Source organism: Ambystoma mexicanum, chromosome 10 (assembly GCF_040938575.1).
Source record: "Ambystoma mexicanum isolate Mex_15411 chromosome 10, UKY_AmexF1_1, whole genome shotgun sequence".
NCBI classification, from domain to species: Eukaryota; Metazoa; Chordata; class Amphibia; order Caudata; family Ambystomatidae; genus Ambystoma; species Ambystoma mexicanum.
Window position 1 is genome coordinate 1,679,517,007 of NC_090932.1, and position 6,791 is coordinate 1,679,523,797.

At 59.4% G+C, this 6,791-nt stretch overlaps 1 non-coding gene across 1 annotated transcript; it reads right to left on the minus strand.

Annotated features, from left to right (window-relative positions):
- Positions 1-6,381: 6,381 nt before the first annotated feature.
- Positions 6,382-6,454, minus strand: TRNAF-GAA (transfer RNA phenylalanine (anticodon GAA)). Its single transcript has one exon. It is a non-coding gene; the product is annotated as a tRNA-Phe (tRNA).
- Positions 6,455-6,791: the final 337 nt, after the last annotated feature.

The window sequence follows — 6,791 nt, forward strand, 5'->3', positions numbered from 1 at the left end:
GAGCCTCAGTCCTTGCACCTGTCAGTTCAGGCAGAGCCTCAACCCTTGCCCAGGCAGAGCCTCAACCCTTGCTCCTCTCAGTTCAGGCAGAGCCTCAGCCCTTGCACCTGTCAGTTCAGGCAGAGCCTCAGCCCTTGCACCTGTCAGTTCAGGCAGAGCCTCAGCCCTTGCACCTATCAGTTCAGGCAGAGCCTCAACCCTTGCCCCTCTCAGTTCATGCAGAGCCTCAGCCTCTGCACCTCTCAGTTCAGGCAGAGCCTCAGCCTCTGCACCTCTCTGTTCAGGCAGAGCCTCAGCTCCTGCACCTCTCCGTTCAGGCAGAGCCTCAGCCCTTGCCGCTCTCAGTTCAGGCAGGGCCTCTGCCCTTGCACCTGTCGGTTCAGGCAGAGCCTCAGCCTTGCCATCTCAGTTCAGGCAGAGCCTCAGTCCTTGCCCCTCTCAGTTCAGGCAGAGCCTCAGCACCTCTCCGTTCAGGCAGAGACTCAGCTCTTGCACCTCTCATTTCAGGCAGAGCCTCAGCATTGCCGCTCTCAGTTCAGGCAGAGCCTCAGCACCTCTCCGTTCAGGCAGAGCCTCAGCTCTTGCACCTCTCAGTTCAGGCAGAGCCTCAGCCTTGCCCCTCTCAGTTCAGGCAGAGCCTCAGCCTCTGCACCGCTCCGTTCAGGCAAAGCCTCAGCTCTTGCACCTCTCAGTTCAGGCAGAGCCTCAGCCCTTGCCCCTCTCAGTTCAGGCAGAGCCTCAGCCTCTGCACCTCTCAGTTCAGGCAGAGCCTCAGCTCTTGCACCTCTCAGTTCAGGCAGAGCCTCAGCTCTTGCACCTCTCAGTTCAGGCAGAGCCTCAGCCCTTGCCCCTCTCAGTTCAGGCAGAGCCTCAGCCTCTGCACTTCTCAGTTCAGGCAGAGCCTCAGCCTCTGCACCTCTCCGTTCAGGCAGAGCCTCAGCTCTTGCACCTCTCAGTTCAGGCAGAGCCTCGGCCCTTGCACCTGTCGGTTCAGGCAGAGCCTCAGTCCTTGCCCCTCTCAGTTCAGGCAGAGCCTCAGCCTCTGCACCTCTCTGTTCAGGCAGAGCCTCAGCTCTTGCACCTCTCAGTTCAGGCAGAGCCTCAGCCCTTGCCCCTCTCAGTTCAGGCAGAGCCTCAGCCTCTGCACCTCTCAGTTCAGGCAGAGCCTCAGCTCTTGCACCTCTCAGTTCAGGCAGAGCCTCAGCCCTTGCACCTGTCGGTTCAGGCAGAGCCTCAGCCTTGCCCCTCTCAGTTCAGGAAGAGCCTCAGTCCTTGCCCCTCTCATTTCAGGCAGAGCCTCAGTCCTTGCCCCTCTCAGTTCAGGTAGAGCCTCAGTCCTTGCCCCTCTCAGTTCAGGCAGAGCCTCAGCACCTCTCAGTTCAGGCAGAGCCTCAGCTCTTGCACCTCTCATTTCAGGCAGAGCCTCAGCTCTTGCACCTCTCATTTCAGGCAGAGCCTCAGCCTCTGCACCTCTCCGTTCAGGCAGAGCCTCAGCATTTGCACCTCTCAGTTCAGGCAGAGCCTCAGCCTTGCCCCTCTCAGTTCAGGCAGAGCCTCAGCCTCTGCACCTCTCCTTTCAGGCAGAGCCTCAGCTCTTGCACCTCTCTGTTCAGGCAGAGCCTCAGCCTTGCCCCTCTCAGTTCAGGCAGACCCTCAGCCTCTGCACCTCTCCATTCAGGCAGAGCCTCAGCTCTTGCAGCTGTCAGATCAGGGAGGACCTCAGCCCTTGCACCTGTCAGTTCAGGCAGAGCCTCAGCCCTTGCACCTGTCAGTTCAGGCAGAGCCTCAGCCCTTGCACCTGTCAGTTCAGGCAGAGCCTCAACCCCTGCACCTGATAGATCAGGGAGGACCTCAGCCCTTGCACCTGTCAGTTCAGGCAGAGCCTCAACCCTGGCACCTGTCTGTTCAGGCAGATCCCCAGCCCTTGCCCCTCTCAGTTCATGCAGAGCCTCAGCCGTTGCACCTGTCAGCTCAGGCAGAGCCTCAGCCCTTGCACCTTTCAGTTCAGGCAGAGCCCCAGCCCTTGCACCTGTCAGATCAGGGAGGACCTCAGCCCTTGCACCTTTCAGTTCAGGCAGAGCCCCAGCCCTTGCACCTGTCAGATCAGGGAGGACCTCAGCCCTTGCCCCTCTCAGTTCAGGCAGAGCCTCAGCCTTGCCAGTTCAGGCAGAGCCTCAGCCTTGCCCCTCTCCGTTCAGGCAGAGCCTCAGCCTCTGCACCTCTCCGTTCAGGCAGAGCCTCAGCCTCTGCACCTCTCCGTTCAGGCAGAGCCTCAGTTCTTGCACCTCTCAGTTCAGTCAGAGCCTCAGCCTTGCCCCTCTCAGTTCAGGCAGAGCCTCAGCCTCTGCACCTCTCAGTTCAGGCAGAGCCTGAGCCCTTGCCCCTCTCAGTTCAGGCAGAGCCTCAGCTCTTGCACCTCTCAGTCCAGGCAGAGCCTCAGCTCTTGCACCTCTCCGTTCAGGCAGAGCCTCAGCCCTTGCACCTGTCAGTTCAGGCAGAGCCTCAGCCCTTGCACCTGTCAGTTCAGGCAGAGCCTCAGCTTTTGCCCCTCTCCGTTCAGGCAGAGCCTCAGCCATTGCACCTGTCAGTTCAGGCAGAGCCTCAGCACCTCTCCGTTCAGGCAGAGCCTCAGCCTCTGCACCTCTCCGTTAAGGCAGAGCCTCAGCCTCTGCACCTCTCCGTTCAGGCAGAGCCTCAGCCTCAGCCCCTCTCCGTTCAGGCAGATCCTCAACCCCTGCACCTGTCAGATCAGGGAGGACCTCAGCCCTTGCACCTTTCAGTTCAGGCAGAGCCCCAGCCTTTACACCTGTCAGATCAGGGAGGACCTCAGCCCTTGCACCTGTCAGTTCAGGCAGAGCCCCAGCCCTTGCACCTGTCAGTTCAGGGAGGACCTCAGCCCTTGCACCTGTCAGTTCAGGGAGGACCTCAGCCCTTGCACCTGTCAGCTCAGGGAGGACCTCAGCCCTTGCACCTGTCAGCTCAGGGAGGACCTCAGCCCTTGCACCTGTCAGCTCAGGGAGGACCTCAGCCCTTGCACCTGTCAGCTCAGGGAGAACCTCAGCCCTTGCACCTGTCAGCTCAGGCAGAGCCTGAGCCCTTGCACCTCTCAGTTCAGGCAGAGCCTCAGCCTCTGCCCCTCAGCCTCTCCCCTCTCAGTTCAGGCAGAGCCTTGGCCCCTACCCCTCTCAGTTCAGGCCGAGCCTCGGCCCCTGCACTGGCAGTTCAGGCAAAGCCTCAGCCCTTGCACCTCTCAGTTCAGGCAGAGCCTCAGCCCCTGCACTGTCAGTTCAGGCAAAGCCTTGGCCCTTGCACCTCTCAATCCAGGCAGAGCCTCGGCCCTTGCACCTGTCAGTTCAGGCAGAGCCTTGGCCCCTGCCCCTCTCAGTTCAGGCAGATCCTCGGCCCCTGCACTGTCAGTTCAGGCAAAGCCTCAGCCCTTGCACCTCTCAGTTCAGGCAGAGCCTCAGCCCCTGCACTGTCAGTTCAGGCAAAGTCTTGGCCCTTGCACCTCTCAATCCAGGCAGAGCCTCGGCCCTTGCACCTGTCAGTTCAGGCAGAGCCTCGGCCCTTGCACCTCTCAGTTCAGGCAGAGCCTCGACTCCTGCACGTCTCAGTTCAGGCAGAGCCTCAGCCCTTGCACTTGTCAGCTCAGGCAGAGGTTCAGCCCTTGCACCTGTCAGTTCAGGCAGAGCCCCAGCCCTTGCACCTGTCAGCTCAGGCAGAGGTTCAGCCCTTGCACCTTTCAGTTCAGGCAGAGCCCCAGCCCTTACACCTGTCAGATCAGGGAGGACCTCAGCCCTTGCACCTGTCAGTTCAGGCAGAGCCCCAGCCCTTGCACCTGTCAGTTCAGGGAGGACATCAGCCCTTGCACCTGTCAGTTCAGGGAGGACCTCAGCCCTTGCACCTGTCAGCTCAGGGAGGACCTCAGCCCTTGCACCTGTCAGCTCAGGGAGGACCTCAGCCCTTGCACCTGTCGGCTCAGGGAGGACCCCAGCCCTTACACCTGTCAGCTCAGGGAGGACCTCAGCCCTTGCACCTGTCAGTTCAGGCAGAGCCCCAGCCCTTGCACCTGTCAGTTCAGGGAGGACCTCAGCCCTTGCACCTGTCAGCTCAGGGAGGACCTCAGCCCTTGCACCTGTCAGCTCAGGGAGGACCTCAGCCCTTGCACCTGTCAGCTCAGGGAGGACCTCAGCCCTTGCACCTGTCAGCTCAGGGAGGACCTCAGCCCTTGCACCTGTCAGCTCAGGGAGAACCTCAGCCCTTGCACCTGTCAGCTCAGGCAGAGCCTGAGCCCTTGCACCTCTCAGTTCAGGCAGAGCCTCAGCCTCTGCCCCTCAGCCTCTCCCCTCTCAGTTCAGGCAGAGCCTTGGCCCCTACCCCTCTCAGTTCAGGCAGAGCCTCGGCCCCTGCACTGTCAGTTCAGGCAAAGCCTCAGCCCTTGCACCTCTCAGTTCAGGCAAAGCCTTGGCCCTTGCACCTCTCAATCCAGGCAGAGCCTCGGCCCTTGCACCTGTCAGTTCAGGCAGAGCCTTGGCCCCTGCCCCTCTCAGTTCAGGCAGATCCTCGGCCCCTGCACTGTCAGTTCAGGAAAAGCCTCAGCCCTTGCACCTCTCAGTTCAGGCAGAGCCTCAGCCCCTGCACTGTCAGTTCAGGCAAAGTCTTGGCCCTTGCACCTCTCAATCCAGGCAGAGCCTCGGCCCTTGCACCTGTCAGTTCAGGCAGAGCCTCGGCCCTTGCACCTCTCAGTTCAGGCAGAGCCTCGACTCCTGCACGTCTCAGTTCAGGCAGAGCCTCAGCCCTTGCACCTGTCAGCTCAGGCAGAGGTTCAGCCCTTGCACCTGTCAGTTCAGGCAGAGCCCCAGCCCTTGCACCTGTCAGCTCAGGCAGAGGTTCAGCCCTTGCACCTTTCAGTTCAGGCAGAGCCCCAGCCTTTACACCTGTCAGATCAGGGAGGACCTCAGCCCTTGCACCTGTCAGTTCAGGCAGAGCCCCAGCCCTTGCACCTGTCAGTTCAGGGAGGACCTCAGCCCTTGCACCTGTCAGCTCAGGGAGGACCTCAGCCCTTGCACCTGTCAGCTCAGGGAGGACCTCAGCCCTTGCACCTGTCGGCTCAGGGAGGACCTCAGCCCTTGCACCTGTCAGCTCAGGGAGGACCTCAGCCCTTGCACCTGTCAGCTCAGGGAGACCATAGTTTGACCCCTAAAGAGCACTAGCAAGGGCCTGTGGGCTGTAATCTCCAGATTATAATAATGCCCCTGGGCAACAGCAGCAGGAATCTCGCCGACATGCACCCACATAAAATCCCCAAAGCAAGGGCCAAACGCGAGCATGGTCCGCGGACTACAATCTCCGTGGGGGGGGAGGGCGGAGAGAGGGGGGTAATGAATGTAGTGACTTTACTACAACCCCTCCCCCCCTCCAATGCCCTGGACAAACGAGATCCCAAGTTGTTCGAATCTGAAATCACATGTAAGAACCCTAAATAAACTCAATCCAATCGTACAGGGAGTGTGTACATTGTGAGGAAAGGAAATGTGGAAAAGAAACACAAATAACTTACAATTCATTTAATTGTAAAAGAAAAAGTGACTCTCCCCGTCCGGTCTCCCGCGTGACAGGCGGGGATACTGACCACTATACTAACAAGGACCGCTGGGGCCTCCAGCGGAAAAGCCCTATATGAAGAGGAGGCGGGTCATGAGCAGCCATGGTGCGCTATCATAGGCTGCCCATAAAGCCTCCCAAAGAGGAGGCGGGGCGTGAGCAGTCACAGTGCGCTATTATAGGCTGCCCATAATGCCTTCCACAGAGGAGGCGGGGCGTGAGCAGTCACAGTGCGCTATTATAGGCTGCCCATAGAGCCTCCCAAAGAGGAGGCGGGCCGTGAGCAGTCACGTCCCTCTCTGATTGGGTGTCAATCTCCGTCCCTTCACCGGAGGAGGCGGCTAGGCTGCCAGCCACCGTCCCTCACTCACTCAAGGAGGCGGCGCATGAGCAATAATAGACTTGTCTGATAGGCTGCCACCCACCGAGGAGGCGGGGAGTCAGCTACCACGGGCCTATCTGATAGGCTGCCAGCCATCGCCCGCCCCCTTTCGGGCACCCCAGACAGGTTGCCGAGCAGCGGAGCAGGGGTACTCTGTGGTGTGTGACTTTGCAGGAGGGGGCGGGGGGCGCACCGGGTCATTGGTACCTGGTGTGCGAGTACCACCCGTGCTGTGTCTTGCTATGCCGCCCTGTCGGGACTCCCATGACGACGTTTGTTATTCTCGTGCCTCAGTTCTTTCGCGCCAGTGGTGTCGTTTTCTTTAATTACGAGGGGGTGTGGGTAGGTCAATGGTAGTGTAAATAAATATGTTCTCTTCAAAGTTCAAAACGTTCTGCCGAAACCCGGGATCGAACCAGGGACCTTTAGATCTTCAGTCTAACGCTCTCCCAACTGAGCTATTTCGGCTGAGGAGTGGAGTCCGCGGATCTGGATGGAAGATGTGGTAAGTGCACAAGGAACAGGTGAAAGTGTGCACACACCTCTAAATGAAGGAGCATGTAGCCAAGGACAGGGCTACAGCATAGGGGAGCCATGCAAAACCATGCAACTACCTACACATAGGCAGTGTGTATACACAGGAAGCAAGACTAGGGACATTGGCCATATGCACATTATGCACGCAGGAAAACACCTATCCCCAAGGGTAAGATGAGGAGGGGTGGGGAGCTCAGGATCCCTGAACTGGAAGGACAGTCACAGCTGGGAAAACAATACAGAAATAGGCTACAAATATATCATGAAC